The sequence below is a fragment of the Bos grunniens genome, chromosome 22 (assembly GCF_055505025.1).
Source record: "Bos grunniens cultivar Pamir isolate PY7600 chromosome 22, Bosgru_T2T1.0, whole genome shotgun sequence".
NCBI classification, from domain to species: Eukaryota; Metazoa; Chordata; class Mammalia; order Artiodactyla; family Bovidae; genus Bos; species Bos grunniens.
Genome location: NC_141186.1, coordinates 32944480 through 32960362, shown reverse-complemented (window position 1 = coordinate 32960362; position 15883 = coordinate 32944480). Strand labels below are relative to the sequence as shown.

General features: G+C 43.9%; 1 protein-coding gene across 10 annotated transcripts in view; it reads right to left on the bottom strand.

Moving 5' to 3' along the window:
• The window catches only part of TAFA4 (TAFA chemokine like family member 4), a 215892-nt gene extending 200614 nt beyond the window's left edge, over window positions 1-15278 (bottom strand). For all 10 annotated transcript variants that reach the window (XR_015151314.1, XR_015151316.1, XR_015151315.1 and 7 more), the window contains exon 1: window positions 9820-15278. The gene's annotated coding sequence lies outside the window, so the exon portion shown is untranslated. The remainder of the gene's footprint in view (window positions 1-9819) is intronic.
• Window positions 15279-15883: the final 605 nt, after the last annotated feature.

Here is a 15883-nt window from a genome sequence, read left to right as displayed (position 1 = left end):
CTCCATCCATGGGATTCTCCAGGCAAGAGTACTGGAGTGGGGTGCCATTGCCTTCTCCCAAACATCACATAGCACCTTAAATTTAGTGGGACAGGACTGAGGTGGGGGGAGCGTGGCTAAGTGATTCCACTCCACGTGGCACTCAATGGGCTCCCAGGGCTCACTGTGTAATAATTCAGCTATTGGCTGGGGACGGAGGATCCACAGCTGCTTTACTCACCACCCGGAGGGGGCTGACACAAGCCAGGCTCAGCATCTGTGTATCTGTATTCTCTGTGACTGACTGCTGTCCATTTGATCCTATCCATTCCCAAGGCTTCAACCACTATGTCTGCCCCAGAGGCATCTGTCCTGCCAGAAACCAAAATCCTAATACCCACAGGGTACCTCCAGCTCACAGGCACCTCAAACTTCACACATCCAAAATGAAACTCACACCTTTACTCCAAAACCTGCCTCTCTCCCTGCCAGAGCTGATGCAGCAAGGGATACACTCATCTACCCTGTTTTCCAAATCTGAGTATCATCCTTGACCTCTTCACCCACATTTTCTTCGTTCAGTTGACAATCAAGGTCTACGGATTCTCACACTTACTAAGAGCCCAGTAGCCTCCACCCTCACTGCCACTCTCCCAGTTCATGCTCGCTTTCCTCCACCCTCACTGCCAGTATAAGCAGTATCCTAGCTATACTTCTCTCCTACTTTCCCTGCCCTCTCCCCACTTCCCCCCTCCCCTGCCCCCCACTGCCTGCTTCTGAACAACCCAGACTGACCTTTCTAAAATCCAACTACTATTATGTCATTTTCCATTTTCATTGGGAGGCATCTGGTTAAGGATAAAATCCAAACTCTTTAACGTGATTTACAAATTTTACTCTTGTGTGATTCAATGTGAAGACACCAAATGTCATCCTGCCCCCAAATATTTCTCTCACTGGCACTGCAACCACAAAGGGTTCCATTATCCCTTCCTTCCAGTCAAGGCATCTGGAGACTGTCAATTGCACAGTCTCTAAGTCTCTAAGAGGAGTAGCCCCAGTTAACACCATATCGGCCATTAACTCCTTTATTGGGGTTCATTCATCAATGTATCTCTGTGGCTATTCAGTTCTTTGAGAATGAGAGACAGGATAGGTAAGTTCTGAAAAAAAAGCAAGGGTTGTCAAAGTTTGCCTGGATTCATTTCTAAAGCATAACAATTAAAATAACTTACAAATATACATTTAAAAATTCTATCATCTGGAGATACCGTATTGTGAAATTATCCTGTATGCTATTTTTCAGATGAAGAAATTAGATTGTGATCCGTATTAGTCAAAAAAATAAATGTTCAAGGAATAAAAGAATGGAGACAGTCACCTTTGATCCAAAATTTCAAAATTATCTGGGGAATCATTCCACCATCTTCATTTGATAAGACAGCCATCGCTAGCGAAAATGTGTGTTAGTTGCTTAGTCGTGTCCTACTCTGCGACCCTATGGACTGTAGCCAGTCAGGCTCCCCTGTGCCTGGAATTCTCCAGGCAAGAGTACTGGAGTGGGTTGCCATGCCCTCCTCCAGGGCATCTTCCACTGCTAGAGAGTCAATCAAATCCCCCCAACATAAATTCCATGAGATGATTTGCATGCATTGTTCACTTAGAAATTTGCAATATCAATCATTTCTGGAAAGTAGGGACCCGTTATGCAAGGCTTAAAAAAATTATTTCCATATGTATAGCTCAACTTCTACACTGTAATAGTATTTATTATTAATAATATGGTATGACCTTTAATAGAATTTAACATTTTAAAACCCCAAGTTCTCTGTCTCCTCCGCAACTTCCACTGACATTTCACTTTTCCAAGTTTGTATCCTGGTTCCAAGAAACGGAACCTGTGGCCACAGAGGTCAGAAGACCCATACCCTCACTGTCCCACATGCCTGGGCTACTGGCTCCTCCTGCTTATCTCCTTCATATATCTCCTGGTTTCCTTACTTTTTTCTGATATACTTGCCACATTTTCCACCATCTCCTTTCCTAGCAGCCTCTTACATCACTCAGCTTTTCAAAGCTCCCATATGTCACCCACCTATAAAATCTGAATTCCAGTGATGACAATGGCAATCATGATGAGTTAACAGTTTTCCATTACTTTGATGTTATGTTATCTTGAGTATCTTCCATGATCCCCACAATACCACCACCATATCTGAGTATTACTGGTATCCCTTTTACAGAACAGGAATCTGAGGTTCAGAGAAGTCATTTTGTGGAGGCTGTACAATTAATCAGTATTTTAAAAAGATATTCTCATAATGCTAACTCGGAAAACTTAATTAATTAGGACCCATCACCCAGATCACCTTTTTATACGCTGAAATATTTACGACTAAAATGATATGATGTCACAATTTACTTCAAAATAATTCAGTGCCAAAGGAGGTAGGGTGTACATGATACAAGAGTGCCCATGAATTGATGATCACTGTAAGTGGGTCACGAGTATGTGGGCGTTCATCGCTCAACTCTACTTCTGTGTGTATTTGAAACTTATCAAATAAAAAGGGTTTTGTAATTGTCATCTATTTCATACAATTAAACACAACCCAAACCTACTGACCAGGATAGCTATTCAGCATTTGTAGGTCATTTAAAACTGCTCCATTATGCATCCAGGCTTATAAATACCTAATATGGGGATACAGGGAAAGCACTCGAGCTTTAGGTAGAGAGTCTCATCTTTGTCACACAAGTTTATTTTTTTTCCCCTAGACCTCTGTAATATTCATTACATACTTGTCTCAGTGGAAGAAACAATTACCCAGGTGCTATGTCCAACTGCACAGTGTTATCTTTTAATTAACCTGTGTAGCCTGTTTTTTTTAAGTTAACCTAGTTTGAGAAGTGACAGCCTCTTGGGCTGTCTAAATAATGTTCGTCACTGCTCCTTGTTGGGCCTATTCAATCAAAAGAATAGTTCCTGGTGTGTGGTCCAGCTCTCCAGAGCTGGAGAAACTGTCTATGCAGCCATGATCCTTCTCACAGCCTCAGGACTGCAACTCATCTTCCTAACCACAGTGCCCAGAATTGTCTCAATATATTAAACACAGATTGATACAATATGTTTTCTTCTTTCAGTATTTTCCTGTAAAAGCTCTTCTGCAACTCCACCTACAGACCCTTCTGCCAACTTATAATATCCAGTGTTGGGAATATGTAGGCTAGTGGCATACTCAAATATCTGCTGAGGGGTCTATGAAAAATGCCACATTTCTGGATGAAAATTTATCAGAATGTAATCAAATCTCTGGGGGCTTCCCAGGTGGCTCAGTAGTACAAGAACCTGCCTGCCAATGCAGGAGGCACAGGAAACTCTGGTTCAATTCCTGGGTCAGCAAGATCCCCGGGAGGAGGAAATGGCAACCTAAATGAAATCTCTAAAAATGTGCATGTCCTGACATTAAGCAGTGCTATATCTTGGAAATTATCCTACGAAAACAGTTGGATATATGTATAAAGATGTATGTGTAAGGATATTCAAGGCACAGCAATTTTTTTCTTTGATAATATTCAGTAGCTAGAAAGCTACTAGAAAGAAACCTCATGCTCAATGACATGAGATTGGCTTAATGAAATTACCTTCAGACATTAAAAATGGTGATGTAAATATTTTTATGGTACTGAGGAGGTGGCCTTTAACTCCTATTGTTAGCAAATAATAAGTTATCCAAAAATATACATACCATGAATATGTATATATTTGTAGCTTAGCACAAATAAAGTTTTATCTGCAAACCTGTGTGTGTACAATTTGTGTCTGTGTCTGAATTGTGTGTGCCCCTTGGTGGTATGTGCACAGCCTAGGTCTGGATTGATAAATACTATGGTTTCCTTTAAGTGACTTTTCCCTATCTGTATATCACAGATTTCTGCAATCAATCTTAGTAACCTTATAAGAAACAAAAAAGAAACAAAAATAGCAGTTAATACATTTAAAAAAAAACATTCTGTCTAAACATCTTTCAAGAGTTCAGATAAAAGAAGATTAAAAAACCTTTGGGAGCACTGTTTCAATAAAGAAAAGCCTTGCAGTATTAATTATTGAATAGAAATGATGGAAAAGGTAATGTGGAAAGGAGCAGAGAGAACAGGGAAGAGGTACCCTGTGACTGGTAACAACATCCCAACTCAAGGCTGGGAGCTGTGGGTGGGAAGTGCCGCCCCATCCAAAAAAACCAGTGAACACTGCAGGGCATCTTCCCTCCCCGTGGCGGGTGTCAGAGCTCTTTGGAGCTCCTATAATAAGTAGACAATATCTGCTCATCCTTACAGCCACCTCTCAAGGTAAGCATGCCTCAAGGGTGGTCCCTGGGTTCAAAGTCTTACCCAAGTTCAAAGCTGGGAGCCTTGAGTTAAGGTCATGAACCCAGGTGTGCCCTCTGCCACTCTCCTTCAGGGGCTCACCAGGCCAGAGCAATGAGAGAGCCATGAAAGCTCAGAGAGAGGCACAGCTGCTGTTGTGTCAGTGACCAACGCAGGAGCTTGGGAATGTCTGGGCAGAACTTTGCAGAAGAATGGGGTCAAGCTGGGCTGTGCAGGCAGTAATGAGAGGACCGTTTTTAGGAGCCAGAAGTGAGCCTCTGTGACTGTCAATTATGCAGGCTAGATGTTTACAATGAGCAGTCTAGCTTCAGGCCAATATTAACTTCTGTTCCTATTACTATCAGATTAATTGCATTTTTGTTGCTTTTTCTAAATACACTTCAAATCAGAAAACCTATAATTCAGCAGTTAGTCATTAAAGAAGCGGCAGATCTACAACTGCGTTATCTGAAGCTCATCTACAAAATGAAACAAAAATCCAAGATTGGGTTTCCTTTTTTGGTATGATAAACAGAGCATTAATAACAAGTAACAAGGACATGATTTCTAAGTATAGGAATGCCTGAACTGAAAAATTCTTTAGATAACAAGGGAAATCAAGGCAAATAGACTAAAGAGGATTGAAGGAACGTGGGTAAATTTGCATTTTAAACAACTGCTTTCTAGAATACATAGAAAATATGGTTGCAAAAACTTTCATTTCAATATTATAGAAACCAAGAAACATACAGATGTTTATGTTAGGATGCACTTGTACAAAGATAAGATAAGAAAGGTTTAAAGGGAGTTAGTATAATTTCAAATTATATTTCCTATGTACTTAGAGACTATAAATATGCGTATACATATACACATACACATAAATAAAATAGTCTTCATTTTTCATTGTCCCTCATGATCACATGCTTTTTACATGAAGTTGATAACAGCTGATCAATAAAACACGGTTTACATCAAATGACCAGAGAGTTGTCAATTTTTAAAAATCCCAGCCTCTCTTGTGGGTTGCTGACTTCAAAGACATGCATTAAGATTATTAAGCAAGTAATGATTGATTTATTACATAACGTTAAGAAATGTTTTCTTTGAAGCACAAATTAAAAGGTCACAGATGCCCCAATTTTTCTCTGGGTTGAGAGTTAAAAATGCAGAATAGATCATTTTGCTGGCCGTGAAGGACACGTGAAGGGGATTTGAAGTAACTCTCCTTTCCAGGCAATATTTTAATGAAATGCTTAATATTCAGCAGTGGATTAATGAGGCTGTTCTCTATTTTCAAACAATGGTGAACAATTAAGACTCAATCTTGAAAACAAATTGACACTGCTTGTTATTTTGTGACGGTATTAAAATGACCATCACTGGAGCAACTGGCATTATTTAACAGGACGGAAAATAACCATTGACACACCAAGCAATTCAGTGGAGATATCTGAGGGGGGAAAAAAAAGGTCTGTGGCAGCTGCTGCTCCTAGAAATAAAGCTGACATTTTAGGATGAAAGCAATTTGACCAGCTGAAACCTCGACATGCTGTGTGCCACGTTCAGAAGTCACCCAAAATACATGCCAAGGTCCTAAACATTCTCCAAAAAGCCAGCAAGCTGTGCAAGTTCTCAGTCCTGGTTTCAAAATACTCAGAGGACGAGATGGGTGTGGATCTTTGAAGAGCTCAGACTTGCGAATGGGAATGGAATTAATTAGCCCCAGGAGTATAAGAAAAATCATACATCAAGTGTGGGAAAAGAAATCTATGTATGGAGATTAACTGGGAAAAACTGACCTTCCAACGGAACTCAAAATTCAATCCAAGACAGTCACATCGCCTAAATAAGCAGGAACTAAATACACTGCTCAGCAGACATATATCAAGCTGCACACAGAATAATAAATAATCTCAGTTTCTCGGTTCCTTACTATGGAAAACGAGGATAAAATTTCAGCGGTCAATGAGAATGAACTATTTTTTCATGCCCAAGACTCATAGAACCTCAGGGAACTTTTCTTACACGTTTATTAGTAGTAATTGTGTTTACCTATCTTCCCCAAGGAACATTCTTTCTAATTCTACTTCTCAAAACTCCAATCTTTCCTTCCCAGGTTACAAAGTTATTTAGCTTGTTATTTTAGATAACTTCTATAATTCAGTCCTGGCCTCCCCCCTCCCCCGCCAAAAAAGGTAAAGTCTACATGGCCAAATTGATGGCATGAAATGATAGGTTTAAAGAACAATTCATTATACTATCAAGATCTTGGCATGCCAATTGCTGAAAAGACTATTTTGAGCTGTCAGTTCTAAAGCACATATTTTTTCATTGACTGACATGCCAAGTGGTTGATGGAATAATGAATTGTTCCCACTGACATGACCATCACACACAACCCTTGGGCTCCATGTAGCATTTTTCAAGGTGATGAATAACACTGCCACTCTTTCCGTGGTGGTTCAAACTAGGAAGGCGAGGTCAGGTGTGGGGACTGGCTGAAGAGGGGGATGAGGGTTTAGGGGTGGAGGGAAGGGTGGGATGAGGACCAAGGACATGGGAAATGTCAGCCTGTCAGTCAGGATGGTGGGGCATGTTTTACATTTCTCAATTAAAAACATACATGAGTCCACATTTTACATGATTGCAGCAAAACAGCCCCTTCTGAATAGTATTTTGCTTTCTTGCTTGGAAAGGGTTTTGTTTTTTCTCTTTTTCTCTTTTTTCTGACCTCATCACTATTTTCTGCTACTGCATGCAACTCAGAAACTCAATTTCTCTAACTCAGAGACAAGCAAGGCCACCAGAAGGCAACCAGATCAAAAGCATGTGGGTGCTGTCCTCAGCACAGGCTCAGTGCATGTTCCCAAGCTACTCTCTGCTCCTACAGTATCATCACACACCCCTGTATCACTGGGGTGGGCCAAATCTAAACCCTGCTGTGAAGTCCTGCCCCAAGGGCACGGAAGCAGAGCCCACAACCAAGCTCAGCTCCAGAACTGATGGGGCCCCATTGTAACCATTGCCAAAAGCCCCCCTGATTCATACCAGTCAGCTTCCTAATCCCAAATTAGGCAAAAATGCGCACCCCGTTACTCAACCCACAGCGCCCCAATCAATCACCTACCCTTCCAGCAAGAACCTTCTTTGTCTCGAGGCTATAAAAATTGGCTACTAACCCAGGAAAACTGTTGGCTCTCCCAAGGCTGTCAGGGGGTCGACCCGGTGTGCTTGCAGCCCCCACATTATCTCTGCCCTTTGTTCTTAATAATCTCATCCTTTTTTGCAATTCTGTGTTTGGAAATTCTTTTTATTTTATTTTTTTTTATTTTATTTAACTTTACAATATTGTATTGGTTTTGCCATATATCAAAATGAATCTGCCACAGGTATACATGTGTTCCCCATCCTGAACCCTCCTCCCTCCTCCCTCCCCATACTATCCCTCTGGGTCGTCCCAGTGCACCAGCCCCAAGCACCCAGTATTGTGCATCAAACCTTTTCCAACCCATGTTCAGACTGCCACTTCCTGGCCAAAGAAGCACCTTCTGAAGGCCTGCAGACCCACTGAGCAGACTTGACGGGAGCTCCTGGTGATGTTAAGGGGCAGGTGGACAAAATGCTGAATATTGACAAAAGTCACCAGCCACATAGGCAGTAATGCACTAGGTACTTCTCATTCACGTCAAGAACTTTTTTCTATGTATAAAAGACAGGCTTGGATCTTCACTGAGACAAATCTCTAGTTTCTCTATCATTTGCAAATGATACGAGTTAGTGGTAAAGAACCTGCCTGCCCATGCAGGAGATGTAAGAGATATGGGTTCAGTCCATGGGTCAGGAAGATTCTCTGGAGCAGGGCATGGTAACCCACTCCAGTATTCTTTCTGGGAGAATCCCATGGACAGAGGAGCCTGGCGGGCTACAGCCTATGGGGTCGCCAAGAGTCAGACACGACTGAAGCGACTTAGCACACACACATGCGTCCAAAATTTATCAAGAGCTCATACAACTCGACATCAAAAACAAACAACTCAATTAAAAGATGGGCAGGAGATCTGAACAGTCATTTTCCCAAAGATGACATACAGATGGCCAACAAGCACATGAGAAAATGTTCCACATCACTAATCATCAGGGAAATGCAAATCAAAACCACAATGAGCTATCATCTCACGAAGACTGTCACTAAAAATAACAAAAATAACAAATGTTGGCAAGAACATGGTGAAAAGGGAACCCTCATCAATTACTGGTGCAAATGCCAACTGATACAGCCACAGTGCAAAACAGTATGGAGATTTTTCCATAAAACTAAAACTCGAACTACCATATGACCCAGCAATTCCACTCCTGAATATATCTCCAAAGTAAATAAAAGCATTAATTCAAAAAGATCTACACACTGCAATGTTTACAGCAGCATTAGTTAGAAGAGCCAAGACATGGAAGCCACCTAACTGTCCAATGTGAAATCTAGAGTAAAGAACAAACTAATGTATGTAACAAAAACAAAATAGACGCACAGATATGAGGCACCAAAAGAGCCATTGCCAGTGGGGGGAAGGAGGTGGGGAGAGGTAAGCTAGGGGGAGGGAATTCAGAGGCACAAACTACTATGTATAAAATAAACAAGCTGCCAGGATATTCTGTACAACATGGGGAATATAGTCAATATTTTGTAACAACTGTAAACGGAATATAACTCCTTTTTTGGAATATAACTTTTAAACTGTGAATCCCTATGCTGTACACCTGAAAACATTATTATACAGCAACTGTACTTCAATTTAAAAAGCAGTAGGGGGAGGAGCAGGCTTGGGGCTTCACTGAGACAAACCCTAGTCCAGGCAGAGCCCTTCTCAACCATGTGCCCCTGAGCGATAACATCATAGATAACACCTGCCTCAAGTTCCCCTCTCCCTCCAACAGACAGCAATTCACTTTAATTCTTTAAAAAAAATAAAATAAACACAGCTTTGGTGTGGGCCCTGTACCAAGGTCAAAGGACAAAAATCTTCAGAACTGAGCGAGCCCCGTAGCAACTGTTGCCATGAGCCTCTGGATTTAAACCAGTCACTTCACTGAACCCATATTAGGTAAAATATCCATGCTATTACCACCCTCTAGCATCCTAACCAATCACCTAATGCCACCCTTCCAGTAGGAATTTCTTCTGTCTTGAGGCTATAAAAATTGGCTACTGGCCCACAAAAGGGGTCGGCTCTCCCAAGAGCTGGCCCACTGCTCTAACACCATCTCCCACTCTAACAAACTCTAGTCTCCTCTCATTCCGCCTCATGTCTGGAAATTCTTTTCCAACCCACCCACAGACCACAACATTTGATTTCCCCTCTCCACCTCCCCAGAAGAACCTCTCTCCTGGCAGAGCGACCCCTTGGCCACCTTACATAATTGATCCTTGGGCTTACATATTAATATGTGCATGTATTTGCATAGATCACATACCTTTTGCCCTTTAATCTCAGACTGAAGGGGCAGAAGCGAAGTTCGGATGTAGGTAGCTGAGAATTCTGAGGCCAGGAGAAGGCAGGCTGGCTGGCAGGCCTTTGCCGTTGGTGAGGTTCTCAGGTGATGCTGACGAAACCACTCAGTGGGAAGCAAAGTTCAAGTCTGATAGCCCTGGAGCCTCTGCAGCTTCTGTCTGGGGGCCGCTTGGTCTCCAGGAGTTTTTCCACCTCACAGGACTGTCAGTCCATCACTGAATCAAGCAGACCTCAGCGGCCACTGTCCTCAGGGTCTTTCAGGCTCAAGTTGTCAACTCCTGGAGGTTTCTCCAGTGCTCACGGGCCGAGGACCCAGGCTTCCTGTGGGTCTGCATCTTCTTCCTCCTCGTCATCTGCCTCCTATCCTCCTCCTTCCACCTCCCAGCTCCTCTCCCAGCTTAGGAATCCTCCCTGGGTGCCAGACCCCAGGTGTGCTACCTTATTTTTGCCTGCGAGGAACCTTCCCTCTCACCCCAGGGCCACGGCATCTCTTGGTTACAAGTTCCTCCCCTTCCAGGCAGCCCCACTGTTTATCCTTACACACCCTCACCTGTGTGATTACCTGATTGAGATCAGGCTCCTCTATCCTCACAGTTGTTTGTGCCACGAGGTGCCATGCAGACACAAGGACCAAATACAGCCTCACAACCACCTTCAGGTTGGTCCCCTGAGTAGTGTCCATTCACAGATGAGAAAACTGAGGCTCCCTGAGTGTCAGTGGCTTGCCCTAGGTCTCTGGGGTAGTCAATGGTAGGCCAGAGTCCGTCCCTTCCACTGCTCTGCCACCCTGCTCCTCATCATGGCTCTGCAAAGCTACTTTATGTCCTAAGACTTCATGTGTTTGCACTTGCCTGACATCATTTCCCTGCAGAGGATGGGGGTTGGGGGGTGGGGGTGGCAATCTCAGGAAGTCTGAACTGAGTAGGGGAAGTAGATGTTCTCCCCGGGTCCTATGCGGCCACTTCCAATGGACAGCCCAGAAGAGTCAGCACTGAGTCTGCTACAATGTCTTACCACCAAGGGTGACCATGCATATCACCATGCCAGTCACTAGGAACCAACAAGTCCAAACCTTTCTGTAGGGTTCCGGACCGGCGGTCTTTACTTTCACCAAGAGCGCAGACGTTCGCGGGGGAGCAGGGGCTGCACTGGGTCCTTGCAGCTACAGGCTCTTCATTGCTGTGTGTGGGCTTTTGCTCTAGTTATGGCGAGCGGGGCTAGTCCTTAGTTGTGGTGCTCGGCCTTCTGGCGTGGCTTCCCCTGTTGGTGGAGCACGGGCTCCAGGGCATGTGTTCTTAAGCAGTTGAACATGCAGTCTCCGTAGTTGTGGTTTGCGGCTCCAGAGCGCAGGCTCAGCAGTTGTGGGTCCTCGCTCCAGGGCGCAAGCTCAGTAGTTGCAGCGCTAGGGCTGTACTGCGCAGGCTCAACCGTTGTGGGGCACGCAGACGTAGTTGCTCTATGACAGGTGGGATCTCAGCTCCCGGAGCAGGGAGCGAACCTGCGTCCCCTGCATTGCAAGGCAGATTCTTAACCACTGGACCACCAGGGAAGACCCCCAAAAGCAGACTTACAAATGCTAATATTTGGGGTGGGGGGGGGTAGAGGGGGAAAAAGATGAGGAAGAAGAAAAAAGAACTAAAAAAGCAGCAGCAAAATGATAAAAGGAGACTGTAAGATGCTTCCCAGCTATTGGCCCTTCTCACCAGTCTCAAGCATAGCTGGAAAAGAATGGGCGCCTTTCTCTGCCTATTACTTTTATTCCTGGTCCCCCAGATTTATTGCCTGCACCAAGTAGCAGCCATCATAAAACTCTTTTCAACAGACTGCTATTTGAATTGCAAAAGTATGACTATCCAAGAGCATATAATCTAGTACAAAGTCAATATGATAGTATTACCCAGCAATTTCTGAAAAGCAGCTTATTTGCATAGACACCTGCCAGGCAGAATGGAAATCCCATCTGGGCTCCATGTCTCGGTGTGGTGATGGCAGTAAGGACGCGCCACCATCACATCTTACTTTTAATTTCACAGGCAAGAGGATGCATTGACATCCTTGTGAACTGCAGGAGGAAAAACTCCCGGGCCCGTTTCCACCAAGTGAACCATAAACACTTCTAAAAGCATCTTGTGTAAATTCTCTCCCTGAGAATGTTGCTGAATATTCCCTGCGTTTTGAAAAACGATGCGTAGATAAAGATATTTCTCTGGAGGATTTACATTTTTCTATCAGTGCAGAATGGCTTTCACTGTGAATTGGCGCTTTCGTGCTTTTCTCCCCATTTGCTGCCGCCCTCAGGGCCTGGAGGGGTTGCTGCAGTAAGAGACATACCGGCTTCCTCAGTGTTTGCATCGTCCTCCTCAGTCTCCCTCTTCCGCAAGCTTTTCAATGTTATCTTGGCCTCTTCCTGCCTTTTCTTTGACCTGTACAACGTGTGTCTAGTAATTCCCTCCTTTCACTCTTGTCCTCGGCTTTATTTACTGCCTATCCACTTTAAGGTTTTCTTCTGAGACTTAGGAACTTCACCTTTAACTTCATTTCCGCTTTGCTGAGTCCTCATCCAGCTGCCTCATGGCAAACTGGCCTAATTTCTCAGGCACCATTATTTAACCCTCTGCCCAGCTCCAATTTCTACCTAAGACCATTAAGGACTTCTACATGTGCGTCCTTCACATTTACTTCTCAGATTTTTCTGGAAACTACCATTATTTTTTACCTCTGCTTGTCCTGCTGATCAGTCTCAGCTAGAGAGGCGATGGTGTGATGGGGCCGCAGTGTGGCATTAAACTTGGAATAAGAATGTCTGGGTCCATGTCCTCCCATCACCATCACCGTGGTGTTGGGTGGGACAGTCACTCCTGGAGTCAGGCATGGCTGTGTGGGTTAGGTTCTTTCAGGCTGGAAGAGGGCACCCAATGCATGACCTGAATGTACAAGTGGCCTCACGAAGAACTGAAGAGCAGCTCATAATTGTACTTGATACAAAAAAAGCACCAATAGCTCAGATCTGGTGTCTTGGTTCCAGAAACCTTGGCATCCTCCTCACGTCTTCCATCCAAACGGCCCTGCTGAAGGGACCCGGGTCATTTCTTTACCCTTTATCCTACAGCCTCCCGACTGGATAGAATCGGCTCAGCTACTGACGCCTGGTCCAGTCAGTTGTGATCGGGTAGCACTACTGACAGAACTCACAAACCGGGACCGGCTTCATGCTGAAAGCACTGCCTGTTACCCATTCCCCAGGAGGGGAGAGAGCCGCGGCCAGTACTGAGAGAAGCCTGCCTGGAGGGGGATTCTTGTAACAGCAATCGTCAAGCTCCCTGAGAAAGAGACCCAGTGGTCCAATCAATCTGGAAACAGCGCATATGACCTCTTCCTATTTAGAAACTCACAGTGGGCACTGGTGTGTCAAAGGTGGGGATAAACCCTACAAGAAACAACTCGACTTGAGGCAGTATTTCCCTGGTAAACTGTTTATTATGCAACATCTTAAGGATACCCAGTGGAAGAGACTTCAACAAATACTGGTTTAGACCTCCTGACCTATCTACTGCCAAGAGCTGCCACTCTGTCCTAGACCAGCAGCTCCCAATCCCTGTGCAATGGGACACCTGGGGACATTTGACCAAAGAGAGTCAGCTGATGGTACCCCTGAGAATCTAAATAATTTCGTGTGGGGAGAAGTCTGGAGATTGAAAATTTAACCGCTTTCCAGGTACTAGAGCTTTAAATAATAACAATTCTATGTGTTCCATAGTATAATAGCATTTATTGAACAGATAGTATACACCAAGCCCTAAATGAGTGTGACTTTATTTTTTTTACCCTTGAATCTACCCTGCCTAACAGATATTGCCATCAATTTATGAGAAAATTGAAGCTTCATAAGGCTAAGCAACAAACCCCTGGTCACACAGGTACAAGGGATGTGCAAGGCTGAGGAGTCAGAGCCCTCTGATTCCTAGAGCTGAATTCCTGGGTCTACAAAACATGCTTCTCCCAGGAACTTTCTCTCTTGGTCTGAAAGTTCTGTTACTGGTGGGCAGTCAACAAACCACAGTGAAATGAACAAAAGCCACAAAGGATCTCAAGGTCCTTTTCAGCAAAGACATCCCCAAATACTGCAATGCACGGTTGTAAAAACAAATAATAGCAAACACCTGGAGAACTGCATGGGTCAGATTCACATCAAGACTCGATATTAATACCCCTTTGTTTGTGCTAAAAATTCCTCTTTAATTAACACGGTACCACTCTTGACATTTAGACCTCAATGAACTCCTTCGTTTATACTGGGCTTCCCCGTTGGCTCAGTGGGTAAAGCAGCTGCCTGCCAATGCAGGAGACATAAGAGACGCTGGGGTGGGAATATCCCCTGGAGAAGGAAATGGCCACCCACTCCAGTATTCTTGCCTGAAAAATCCCATGGAGAGAGGAGCCTGGTGGGTTACAGCCCAAAGGGTCGCAAACAGTCAGACATGACTGGGCAACGAAACACAAGCACGAGAACTCTTCCACTTACAGTCTGGTTCTGCTCAACGATAACAGCACTTACATATACAGTAACCTATCAAGCCCAACATAACAAAGAATTTAGGTCCTAAAAAGGACTGAGGAACTAATGGGCTATCTAGAGATCCTACAATAGAGCTCTCTACCCAAGAAAATTCCTTCGCGTCAATGAGACTGCATTCCACTGAACAGCTTCTGTCACTAGAAATCATCTTCCCAAGACCAAATGCTCTTTCCACGGGACGATCAGGAGATGGTACAAAGGGTTCAGGAATTGGCTGCAGCTAAGAAATTCCACACTTAAATCTGAAAACTGTCCAGGATAATTTTTCCCACTTTACCTCAAATCAGGGATGGAAAAAATACATCACACACAGAAGCAAGGCCTTACTCCTGGCACTCAGGTGTCTGGAATCTACAATGAGATTATTATACCCAGAGTTTCAGAGTGCAGAGAGGCCATTTGGAAGGGCTTGACTGCCACCTCATGGTTAAAATGTGCATTACCGTCCAAAAAGAGGGCCCACATAATCGCAGCCAAGCTCTAAGCCACTTCTTCCATGACAAGCGTGCTTATGACATCTTATGCCATGCCCCAATAAGCTAACAGAGGAAGACGATATTAAAGTGTCTGGCAATAGCCCTTGGTTGTGAATATAGTATTCTGAAAGACTGGTTTCTCCAAGGCAACCATACCTGATCTGATTATTGCTCTTAGTTTCAAAAAGCAAGTGTTTTTCAAATTCTCTCTCCATTGAGTGTGTATCAGAGAAAACTATATTGTAACTACAAGGAATAGCCTAACACCAGGACTACTTTCTCTATTTTCTTTTCCACCCAACTTCTCTCTTCTCTTTCCTTCTTTCCCTCTCTCCTTCCCTCTTTCCTTTCCTTCCTTTCATCCTTTACTTCCTACATTACCTCTGTTTAAATTCCTTCACAAAGAAGGCCCTATATCCAATCCACCTATTACTTATTAGCTGCGTGGCTTTGGGAAAGTTTCTTAACCTGTTTAAATATCCCAAAGAATGTCTTTTACGTTTGTTAAAAGATTAGAGGTGGGAACCAACAAAATATAAAATGGGACAGAGAACTCATATGGCCCACAAAGCCACTCTCACCTTCTACCATATGAAGTACACAGAACTGTCTTCAAGGAGTCTTTAAAACAAATAAAATCTGAATCAAATGAAGCCTTAGCTATAACTTTCTATTGGCAGGCAGTAGAAGAGAGCATGGAACACGCTGAATGGTAACAGCACTCTATGGACGCTGTAAAGGGCCTGGGAGATCCACCCACCACCACTGCAATGGGAATACTGACCACTGATGGATCACACCAAGCTCCTCTCCAGGAACTGCCTTCAGCTGAATAGAGCTGCCCTGCTGCAGAATACAAGCCTCTGGAGAAATGCCGGTATTCAGGGATTCATTGCTATGAGGATCCCCAACGCTTACATCAACTCTACAGTGCCCTCCTGTGGCCTCACTTGCAATTGTGTTGCAGCTAGACA